The sequence below is a fragment of the Mixophyes fleayi genome, chromosome 3 (genome assembly GCF_038048845.1).
Source record: "Mixophyes fleayi isolate aMixFle1 chromosome 3, aMixFle1.hap1, whole genome shotgun sequence".
In the NCBI taxonomy this organism is placed as follows: Eukaryota; Metazoa; Chordata; class Amphibia; order Anura; family Limnodynastidae; genus Mixophyes; species Mixophyes fleayi.
Window position 1 is genome coordinate 109,361,246 of NC_134404.1, and position 12,753 is coordinate 109,373,998.

A 12,753-nucleotide genomic window follows, 5' to 3' on the forward strand; every position below is an offset into this window, starting at 1 on the left:
TGTTCGTTTGTCGAACAACTATGGATCCTGTTTTTTGAATTATGGACTATGCACAGCTTTTTAAGCTTCGATTTACTTATTGGGAATTGAGTGCATCCTCATGTATGTATATATATTTTTAAAGATGAAGATTCATCCAATTGTACAACATATAGACAGCTACCTACATAGCCCTACAGTACGTGCACCTGAATTTTGGCAGATGAAGGTTGGAATGCTTCTTGCTCATGTCTAGTGTATTGTTTGAATGTGTTTTCTGTGGTTGATTTGTTACTGAAACATGCTGTCAGTTACCCCACAAAAGTGGAAAAGTTGAATTGTATAAAAATAAATTAACAATGGATAATTCCTAAATTCACATGCAGCCTCTTCAAGAATCACAGTGCGTATATGTGAAAACACAAAAATACCTGTTAATAAATGCAACATTCCATTGATTTGGCATAAACACATGTACAGTGACAAATAACATCTAGAATATATTAATCAGCAAATAGAAACCTTTTAGGTTCCATGCATTGTTAGCTGCAACCCCTGTTTTTATGCTAGTGTGCCCCATTTATTCCATGTGGTGTTAGTATATACTGCATATCATATTGCACTTGTGACAAATGAAGAGAAGTTGGGGCACTGAAGTTCCTGTGTATTCCAACTTATTGTTTTAACTATAATAATGTACGCGAATGTTAACAGAGTATGGGCGTGAATATTATGGATATAGTAGTATTAAGTGGGTTATTAGCCACTGGATGTTTCAAAATGTAAAGGGAGAGTTGCCTATGGCTTTATGGGACTGAATACTGTCTTAATCCATCAGTAGCAATACAATCTTCTAAAGGACAAATCATTTATTCACTCTGCATTGTGAGATCATACAGTCTATCAGTGTATGTATGTATATATATATATATATATATATATATATATATATCTCCTTTTGAATACTGATGGACCTGCATCACTATATAAATCGATGGCGGAATTCAATTATGTGTGGAAAAAAATGCATTAAGTGATCTATAAAGCAATAATTTTTTTATTTCATAGTAAAAAATGTTTTTTTCCTAAATCAATTAATCATTTCTGGCAGGTAGGAAATCTGCAGCGTTTAAATGTTTTAGGGAAATATTGTAAAAGCTTTGGAAAAACAGCATGAAACATGCTAAATGATTTGCAGATGTCAAAACAATTAATGAACTCATTGATTTTGTAAACACAATTAGTGTATTGTTTCAATTCATGTGTTTCAGATACTGGCTGAAATAATTGAAATGACTCCTGTAACTATTGATATGATATTTTTCAAAGCTATGACTCTAGATAGTAAATGCAATAAGGTATGTTATATGCAATAATATGTGCAATTATTGTCATTATTTTTTAAGTGTCTTCACTATATAATATATTTGCATAGTATTCACTATGCAAAGATCAAAATGTTTGTAGGCTTATGTTTAAAGGGTTTGTAAACCTAAACAGCGTTAAATTCCTTCTAGCTTTCAGATGGTTGCTTGCTTGTAGTGCTATTGTCTTCAGTATACAGTATAATTGTATAGTATTCACTATACAAAGGTCCAAATGTTTGTGGGCTTATGTTTAATGGCTTGTAGACCTACGTGACATTACAATCCTTCTAGCTTTCAGCTACTCCTGCTTGCTTGTAGTAGGAGCAGATTGTGGCCAGTCAAATGCTGCCCTCTACGGCAGTCACTATCTCCCCTTATTCAAAGTACTGCTGGTTAAATGCTGTCAAACACTGCAGGCACTTTTTACAAGCGTACAAACCCATTAAACACAATCCCGCATACCTTTGTAATTTCGTATAGTGAATACTATACATATATAAAATATACCAGTATAGTACACAGAGACGGCACTCTTGTACAATGCTAAATGAAAATAATGATAAAATTGCATCTGTTGTTGCATATTTCATCTCCTATTGTTTAGGATGCCGGAAAATGACTACAGATACAAAACCAGTATGATTTGCAATGATTTTTTTTGGAAGTAATTTTATCTTGGTGCTTCAGATTTAGTAGTTTAATGTATGTCTTGTTTAATGAGATGAGGAACAGACAGATAAGAGCAAAAGTGATTCAATAATATTTTGGATATTCTCTGAACACTGGTAAATTTTTAGATTCTTCTTTTGTTCATCGCAGTAATGCTATTATACATTTCAATGAAGTCTCATCCGTTTTCATATTTATTTATTTATTTATTCTCTTACATGAGAGAAAATAAACATGCAGTAATTCAAAAGCTGTGTTTGCTGCATTCATTGTTTTAATTCATCATAAAAGTGTTGTGTCTTTTTGAAGTTCTTTGGAATTCTACTCTTGATGGAAAAGAATACTAATATATATATATATATATATATATATATATATATATATATATATATGTAGCAAATAGCAAAAAGTATTAAAAAGAAATGGATCTTTTATCAGTCAAATGTGGTAAAATACTTTCTACTTCAATATGACCAATGTTATAGAATATCATTCAGTTTGCATAGATTTTCTGTCTTAATGGGGTTACGAGGTAGGTGTGTATCAATACAATATCCATAGAGTACTGATACTATTTGGTAAAATGGTAACAGTCATACCCACAGATTCAGCCATCATATATTTTCTATATTTTCTAATTTGATATTGATTCAGTAAGGCAGACAAAAATATGGGCATTGTGTATCTTTGCACAAAAATCTTCTCAGTTGTACAATAACTACATGTTAATTTATCAAGTATTGCACTAAAGGCTTACAGTATAAAATACACGTGTGTGTGTTATAATTAGATATAGAAATCCACACTGCAATTTTTTTTGAGTAATTATGATCAATGATGGACTAGCAACCGTTGTTGGCTTGCCAATCTTCATTCCAAATTTGCTACTACAGTCTTTGGTTCTTTAAATCACATCAAGGGGTAAATGTATCAAGCTGAGAGTTTTCTGGCGGGTTTGAAAAGTGGAGATGTTGCCTATAGCAACCAATCAGATTCTAGCTGTCATTTTGCAGAATGTACTAAATAAATGACAGCTAGAATCTGAATGATTTTTCAAATCCGCCAGAAAACTCTCAGCTTGATACATTTACCCCCCAAGTGTTAAATGAGAAAAACAAAAAGTAAAATAAAATAGTGCAAACAATATTTGCTGTTCTGCATATTTCCATGAAACGCTATTGCTGTCCCAGGGTGACAATAGCAGGTATTAAAGAATGCAAACATTATTATTTATTTATTTAAATATTTTTAAGGTTTTTTTAAATTTTATTTTTGGCGAAAATGGAACTAGAAACCAAAGTCTAGGTTTCCAGTTTCTTTGTACATTGTGAACCAACAAAGCCCGACTACGCATGTGCAGAGGCATCGAGGACTGGCAGCGAAGGGGTAAGCGTCCTCTTACCGAAGCAAGCCAGTATCACTGAGGAGCTGATGGCAACTTGCCACGATATTAGATTTTCAATTCCTGCGGTAAGGAGTATTAGAAAATATGTGATATTGCCGCTCCATAATAAATAGTCTATTTTTTTTCTTTCGTTTTTATTGTAATACACAGGTTAAAATACCATGATAAATAAAGCTACAATAATAATAAAAAACTAATTTCTTTACTGTAATTTCCAATTAAATAAAATATATTTTTATATATTTTCCCCAGTCCATACCTATGACTTAATGATGTTAAGAATGTTCACATATGACACATAAATGTGTTCTAACACTCTTTAATAAGTAAGACAGCAAATAGTGCTAAACATTACAAACACTGCTTAATGAAAATAATAATAATACCTTTAGGCCATATAAAAGTCATTTTACACGTAAAATATTATGTAGCTTACATGTGAACTGGTGATTAGACATTTCAAAACAAGCTTTTTTTTTAAACACAGATTGTATATTATAAGAGCTGGTTATGTATTCTCTTAAATGACTGTTGTGCTGGGGGCAGGGGTGAACTGAGACCACCTTTAAGTAGCTTTGCAATACACCAGAGGACTAGTTGGGAGTTAATCAGTAATTTTTCACAGACGACATCTAATCTATGAGTATAAATTACTTTGCAGTCTTATTATTTCTTAATTGAAGTGCACCAATGTGAAATTGCCATGGATGTAGCTGAAATGATTCTAGCCGCAATTAACTTGTATGGAATTTAACTATTTTTTTTGGTGGAGACTTTTGCTTAACAATTTGTGGTTGTATAAAGAGTTGCTAGGAAATTAGTGACAAATGTAGGTGTTTAATTTTCAGTTAAAACATTGAATAGTCTACAGGCTTCAGGCTCCATCTATGTAATAGAAAGTCTCTCCTTTCAGAATGGTAGAATCAGTGTGAATTAAGCATAATAAAGGGCCTTAAGTAGAATTGGTCACATTTGCAAATGTATGCAGAAAATGATATAAGCAAAAGAGAAAAAGAGGGCTCTACGTATAGTGAGTCGGACATATCTCACACTGTGTAATGCTAGCATAGAGACCAATGCTATGACAATGCTACAGTCTCATTAACCTATTTGTACACAATCTAACTATCCCTATTTTCAAACAATTCTTCAGATGGATCTGTGCAAGATCTCTATCAAAACATCTTCAAAATTAACAGCTGCCTTGTTGTGGTTTTGTTTCAACATATCTAGTCCATATAATAATAGATTGAACATGAAGGTCTTTTCTTCAAACTATCTAATTCAATCTCTAAGGTCTTTTATCTATGGGCCGCACAGTGGCTAAGTGGTTAGCACTTCTGCCTCACAGCACTGGGGTCATGAGTTCAATTCCCAACCATGACTTTATCTGTGTGGAGTTTGTATGTTCTCCCCGTGTTTGCGTGGGTTTCCTCCGGGTGCTCTGGTTTCCTCCCACACTCCAAAAAAACATACTAGTAGGTTAATTGGCTGCTATCAAAAATTGACCCTAGTCTGTGTGTCTGTGTGTATGTTAGGGAATTTAGACTGTAAGCTCCAATGGGGCAGGGACTGATGTGAATGAATTGTGCTGCTGAATCAGTGGCTGATGATGATGATGATGGTGATGATCTATCCATCTATCGATCTACCTATGTAAAATACTGTTTATGTTATATTAAAATCATACTTACCAACTCTCCCAGAATGTTCAGGAGAATCTCGAAATCTGGGTAGACACATGGGAGAGCAGGCAATTCTCCCACATTCTGCCCAATTCCTAGTGAAGTGGGCAGGATGGGAGCTCTAATGACGTGATTCGCATTATTTTGGCCCTGCCCCCACGTGACAAAATAATGATTCCGTCGCAAGTCCAAAATGACACAATCTGTGGTGTCCCGCCCCCTTACGCCCACCCACCAGGCCCCCTACACGGGATCTCCCAGACCTCAATCATTCAAAGTTGGCAAGTATGATTAAAATCAGTCTTTACCAATAAATTTTATTTTCCTGATCATAACTCACTTTGTTTTATGCAATAGATCAATGAACTAATTTTGCTCAAGCTTTGAAAAAAATCTGCAGATTCATGAAATGTATAAATATCATCTCTTTATGTTTATTTCATAAAACATTTAGCTACTGGTATCGTTACGTTCATGTATGGTTAAACAAAATATATATCTTAAAGTCGTGGCAATGTTTGAAGGCTTGCCGACGTACAGTAGCTTTACTAGTGATTAATCTCTTGTATTAAAAGATTAGTAAACTGTGAATGTCAAGGGGATTTGATCTGAAGACTGTTTATTAATAAGATTACTTTGCACTCTTAGATAAGACCACCTTGCAAGCGATTGTACCTTACTAATTTTAATGAGGGATCAGTTTTGTACAGGAAGTCACATATATCTTCCTACAGTCATATTTTAAAATTGTTTTATTTTTCTGAGTATTTATTTCTTACATGAGCAAACCAAGAATTTTAGTGTACATTAAAGATCTGCTAGCGTTATATACAAATATAAATCAAGTTACACTGTATAACAGTGTTAGCACAAGATGTAACGTCTAAATGATACCATTACTAAATATAAAAGTGTTTTCTTTTGTATTGAAATTATTTTTTTTCACCTTCACATTACCTCAGCCTCCTATGCATATTAATTTGCTTCAATTGGTAAGCCCTTTGCAATTTTATTAAAAAAAACAAACAACAATGTAATGCCTTTTCAGGTTCTAATTATTGTAAAATAAAAGTGACTATAAAGGTTACAGATGAGCCCTGCGGGAAGCTATGAGATATAGGATATACTCTATTAGATATGGGGCTGCCAAATCTACTGTCAGTTTTTCTGCAGTTCATGCTGAGCTGATTACTTCATTTCTGACCCGAGGACACAACCTGTTTGCGAGTGAGAATTAATATGAGATGGTAGATCTGTCTTTATGAGCACACAATGACAAGTGTGCGGAATGAGTTCTGCTGCTGTGCGATGAGGACATTGATGCACTGTTGTTCTTTGATTTGCTTCAAAGGTCAAAGCTCAACTTCAATTGCCAAGACATCTATGAACCATGTTTCCCCCAAATAACATAATTATAGTCATAAAAATAGCACTAGCAGTGAGTTGTCAGGAGATGGAAGCACATTTATTATCCAAGCATAATGGTAAAATAAGAAATATGCATTTATTGTAAATGGTGTCTGTTGCTGAGGCTTATCTAAACAGATTTCAGTAACAGGATATATATCTAATCTATTTATCTATCTATCTCTCTCTCTATCTATCTATCTATTTATCTATCTAATCTGTCTATCTATCGATCTAATCTGTCTATCTAATCTGTCTATCTATCTATCTATCTATCTATCTATCTATCTATCTATCTATCTATCTATCCATCTATCCATCTATTTATCTATCCATCCATCCAACCACCCACCTACCCATCCATCCATCTATCTATCTATCTATCTACCCATCCATCCGTCCATCTATCTATCTATCTATCTATCTATCTGTACACACTTTTTCCATCAAGACTTAATTACACAGTAATCACACGACAAACAACCAAAATACATTATTTAATAAATTGGCTAGGGGTTTGGTAGCAGGCTATACCTGGCACTTAGACTGTCACATAGGTGGAGGTGAGCAGAACATGTGACACTACATCCACTTTTTGGATGCCATATTTGGCTACATATAATCAGCTGCTGCCAAGCCCTGTATCCAGCTGTGTGTTTCATCCAGGGACATCCATCCCCTTTAAGAAACAGTAAAATGGCAGGGGACATGGATGTTACAATGGCCAGGTTCACCAGCGAAAATGTTTCTTTGAAGAAAGGGGGCAGTATCTGTTGGGTGCTTCCACCAGGTACAAGAAAAACTGGGCTAAGGACAGCATCTTATACACATTTTATACACAGTTTATGTTTTACATGATTCTATCCTTTTAACTGTATGTTTGATTTAAAGTAGCTCAGACATATTAGACAATTATTTAAATATATTGTATTAGTGTGTACTAAATTACATTGTGATCATCCCATAAATCTTAGTAGTTTGGAATGGCTAATTAAAATGTTATCACTTAGCGTTTAGCAGAGCTTCTCAGAAATACGGCATAAATAAAGTGCTGGAACAGCACAGTAATTAGTTTGAGTTAATTCATTATTATGTTATTATTTTATAGTGTAGTCATTTAGACTTTTTCAGTTTCAGTTTCTTTTAGTCTTACCATGATACTCTTGAAGCCATTTAGGTTCCTTTGTTGTACATTTTGTGCCTTTTTTAACACAGTTCATGGCAACTTTTATGAAAAATTTGCATCACAGATGACACCAGTGCTTACTTCAATTACCTTATCTTCTAAAAAACTTTTTGTGTTATAGTTATGTTTCTGTTTCTTAATGTTACTGGTAAAACAAAGCAAGAAGAGTTAGATTGATTGGTACTTTAAGAGTTAGAAAGAGCCCCTTATATCTTTCATTTAGGCTGTTGGCTTATTATATAAATATAAGTTTAGAATTTCAGCACTGTGGGAGTGATTCACTAAGGAACATAAATCCTGATATGTGCAGTAATTTGAACAAAGTTGCACTGTGTATGCTCAGAAACGGACTATACACCAGTAAGCGCAAGTGCAATGACACTTCCTACAGTCTACGATTTGAACAGCAGAACGTGGAAGGGAGGGGATGTATGCACGTAAGTAATGTAGAGTAAGGGGGTGCCAAGGTTGAAAACAGGCATCACAGTGGCTAAGTGGTTAGCACTTCTGCCTTACAGTGCTGGGGTCATGAGTTCAATTCCCGACCATCGCCTTATCTGTGTGGAGTTTGTATGTTCTCCCCGTGTTTGCATGGGTTTTCTCCGGGTGCTCCAGTTTCCTCCCACACTCCAAAAACATACTATTAGGTTAATTGGATGCTATCAAAAATTGTCACTAGTCTCTCGCTGTGTGTGTGTTTGGGAAATTTGACTGTAAGCTCCAGTGGGGCAGGGACTGATGTGAGTGAGTTCTCTGTACAGCGCTGCGGAATCAGTGGCGCTATATATATAAATGGTGAGGATGATGATGATTTGTCCAACTCAAGCTCTGGGCATCTCTCAGTTGCGTGATTTTTAGCCGTATCACTTGCACCAGCTACAGGGCAGGTGCCAATTGATAGTGATGACGGTTATCTATGCATGCCAGAACATGTGTGTGCAATTAAGAGCACCTGTAAAAATGCATTTTATGTACAGTAGAAATTAATAACATCATGATAAATGTATTTCATTACAAAAAATGGAAAATAAATATTTTTTTCAATGTATTTTTATTAATGATTATATTATTAAGAGGTGTTAATATTGCGGCAAGCGCCAAATAGGCAGAGTGTAATTATACCCGCATTCAGCTGGAAAAGTTTCTTGAGATCCGCTTGTACTTGAAGACGGACGTACTTGCCTGCAATTTCCATCCAATTTAAAAAAACACAAATTGCATTCACTGTGTGTTCCTTGATGAATCAGGCCCTGCATGTAAATGACAATTAAACTTCACACTAAAAGAATTATATCATGTAAACAAGTGAATGTAACTTATCTAAAAGGGTTGTTTCATTTTCCAGGTAACATTCTTGAGTTTTAGACAGCTACATCTTGAATATTAAACTGTTATTTGTTTTAATTAGTGATTTGTAGAATATACATAGTATGTGAACTAAACAATTAACAGGATAGAAGGGTCTGCATGATAAATATAATTATAGAAGGTGAAGGGGAAATTCACAGGAGAGGAACATCAACAACCACTTGGCTTGTTTCCAAAAGGCCATATAGGAAGAAGAGAGTGTAGTGTGGTGTTGAACAGTTAGAGTTGGCAATTGCTGCAAATTTGAGCATGGAAGTAAAACTTATTTTTTATTGTATCTCATTGAACTCAGTGGCGGATCCAGGGGGGGGGCGATCTCCCCCCCTAGCAGGGGCTTGCAGCCGGCGGCTGCACGCTGTGCAGGTCCGTTTAGCAGTGACAGTGTGCTCCCCGGCTGCTCTGATTGTGTTTTAAACAGAATCAGAGCAGCGGGGCAGCACACTGTCACTGCAGAGCGGACCTGCACATACTGTGCAGCCGCCGGCAGCCTTAGAAATTAGAAAGGGGGCGGGGTCTAAATCGCCCCCCCTAAAATCGCCCGGGGTATAGCAAAAGTCTGGATCCGCCCCTGATTGAACTTCTCCCAAAACTCAAACTAAAAAGTTGCCAGTATAAATGGCAGCGATAACATCTCTGCTATGAAAATAGGGAATTACCACCTAACATGCATTGATATCTTCAATATAACAATGCATTGTATGTTATAGGTTGTAGAAAGAAAATATGAACAACTCCCTTCGTGCTTATCAGAGTTCACCTTCATGTTTGATAATTACTGTTTTAAATTGCAATTCACATGATCTTTTTTTGTCTTCCATCATAATGATGTCTTAATTGCAAGGTTTGTTTTTTCAGCTATAAATATTACATAAATAGAGGATCATTTACGAAGCTGCAAAAATTGCAAATTTTGTGTTATAATAGTCCTAATTTTCATGTGATTGCTCAAATTTTGATGGCAATAACATGTCAATATGGCAATCTGTGGAGTTTTAAAAATTTTCTCCTTCTGATGGGAGAAGCTGGGTAGATCCTGACATTTCATTATCTAATAGGGCTAGGCACAGATATACGCTAGGATTGAACCCACATGCATAAAATAGATTGTTTGTTGCACTACAGGATACTTGGTATTTAAATGAACTTTAAAGGATGGACAATGCACATTTTCCCTCATGAAATGACCTCAATTTCATACATTCTTTGAGGAATCAGTAATAAGTTGTAAGCTTATAATTTCAATGGGAAGCCTTTTGCATCAATCAAGTGCACTTTATATGGGAAAAAATCTGCAATTCTACTACTGTTACAAAAACATTAAGAACCGCAAACATGCCATATTAAATGGAGACGGACCTGATGTTACCTTACTATTAAAATTTATCTGAATGAGGCTTGAGCGTTGTTTTAGGTGGACTAAAAATAAAAGGTTTAATTATTAAGAGGGTAGTTGAAAAATTATGGTAGGCAGATGTTTACTTTTGTCTGGGCTTGCAATCCTGCAAATGGACACTTACCAAAAGTAGAAAGAGTGTTTGTCTATGGGCAAGGTCAAAAAGGTCACGGCATGTCTTCATAGGTTGTGGTTAGTAAATTTCCATCATTGAAATCTATACAATTCTCAGCATTAACTTTATTTTAATGCTGATATTCACAAGTTTGTTATTAGGATATCCATGGAAAGATAGCCTGAAAATTAGGACTTTATTAAAATAAATAACTCTTTAAGACAAAAATGATATATCACATAATTAACAGCCAAAACAATATTTTGTCTGTACAAAGGAAATTAAGCAACATAGGAAGAAATTAAAGTACAAGGAAGTGAGAGAATTACAAAATGTAACATGAATGTTTTTTTAACATATTTTTCTGCTTAAATTTACAGACTAACATTGCAAATTGATCTATGCTTTAATAAACTTTAGAATAAAAAAAATAAACTGTATACCAACATACAAACATCCACCCATGGCTTAAGCAAAATAGCTAAATAGAGATTTTTACCCATTAGATCCTTTTTATAATATACATTTACCTGAAATTATTGTATTTACTGAACTCATTTTTTTCAATATTGAAATACTGCCTGCTTGTAGATGATATGCTTTACATGTAAGATAATTTTCTTTTTTGATTCATGTTTACAATCATGTGACTTTTAATATATGCTTTTAAGCTGGCACATGTCTTGCTTAGTCACTTATCCATTGTAGCTGAAACCAATAAACATTGTGTTTTATACAAGTCTTTGTAGGTCAGTCCTGGTAATTACATGGATAACTGTTTACTCATTTCATGTTATATAACCATAAAAATCTAGGGTGTTTCTACTTTTCAATGACATAACATAAATCAATGCAACTACATTATTTTGATATAGAGAATTGTTTTAACAAAGGCAAATATGCTCTCTATAATGATACTGCCAACAGTGGTTTTACATTGGTAACTATATGGAGTCCTTAGACATCATCCTTTAAGTAATTCAATGATGTTAACATGATACAAATTGTAGTGTCAACTTCCCAGTATACTCTAGTACCAGGTTGTGTTGTTGTCTTCACCTTTAGCTGCCCCCTTTCCCATAATATGAACTGGTACTTAGTTGTTGCCAGGTCTTAGGCAAATAGTAGTAGAGTCTTATTCCAGGACTGACTCTGGCACTAGATATTTTGGAGACACCAACCAAAAGATACTGGACAATGATATAGAAACACAGGTACTCTCACAGGGCAGAAAGAAGGTGCTATGTCTGCGATGTAGTCAGGTAGCCTCCAGGGAAAAGGCAAAGTCCAATTCAGGGGTCAGGTCATGTAGCAAGTCGTCAGAGTGTAATGCTGAGGGCAGGGCAGGCAGTGATCCAGAGAGTAGTCAGAATAAAAAATGCAGAGGGTAGAACTGCAATCAGAACAAAACAAAGTGATAGTAAGCATTTCACAAGCACAGCGTGACTGCACCTATAATCGGCACAGCAGCATGGAGCTTCCTGCACTATAAGGTACAAAGAGCAAATCAGGTGAATCCCGTTGAGCTGGGCCTCCTATGCAATGATTCAATGTACTGCAATCACATAGTCGTAATGCACTGCCCACCTGGAAGGCGTTGGGGGCAGACTGGGGTGTCGGGGGGCATCTGCCCCCCAGGCCAGTCCAATAATGTGCTACCTTGGGCTGAGTCACTGGGCCACCTTCTTTTTTACCTTAAAAATGATCCTAATAGGCAGCCAAGTCAAGTCTTGCCCCTGGGCTAAAATTTGCCAGTCCTCCCCTGGAAGGCACCCATGGAAACTGAACAACCAGGGGAGGAGTCAAAGACAAAATAACTTTCTAGTTTGCATGTCTATAAATCTAGTTATATACAGAACTAGCAACAGCTCCATTTGCAACCGATAAGGTTATTGCATTCCATCACAGAACTATTGGAATGCTCTCCAATGCATTATGCCCTCTGTTTACTTTATTTATCTGTAATGTTCCTTATTATAACCCAATATTAACCCATGCTAAACCCATTTTGGCTTCTTTCTCACATACTTCTGAACACTTTCATTGTTTTCCTTTATGGTGAACCACTATTTAAATGTAGACCCTGAAGATCTTTGCTATTAACATTACCACCTGTATTCCTTTGTTAAAATGTAGGCGTATAAACACTAACAGCGACAGGGAGCCAAGTCATTTTATC

General features: G+C 35.5%; 1 protein-coding gene across 4 annotated transcripts in view; it reads left to right on the plus strand.

Moving 5' to 3' along the window:
- The window catches only part of NLGN1 (neuroligin 1), a 565,297-nt gene that overhangs the window by 536,849 nt on the left and 15,695 nt on the right, over positions 1–12,753 (plus strand). The window lies entirely within an intron of this gene.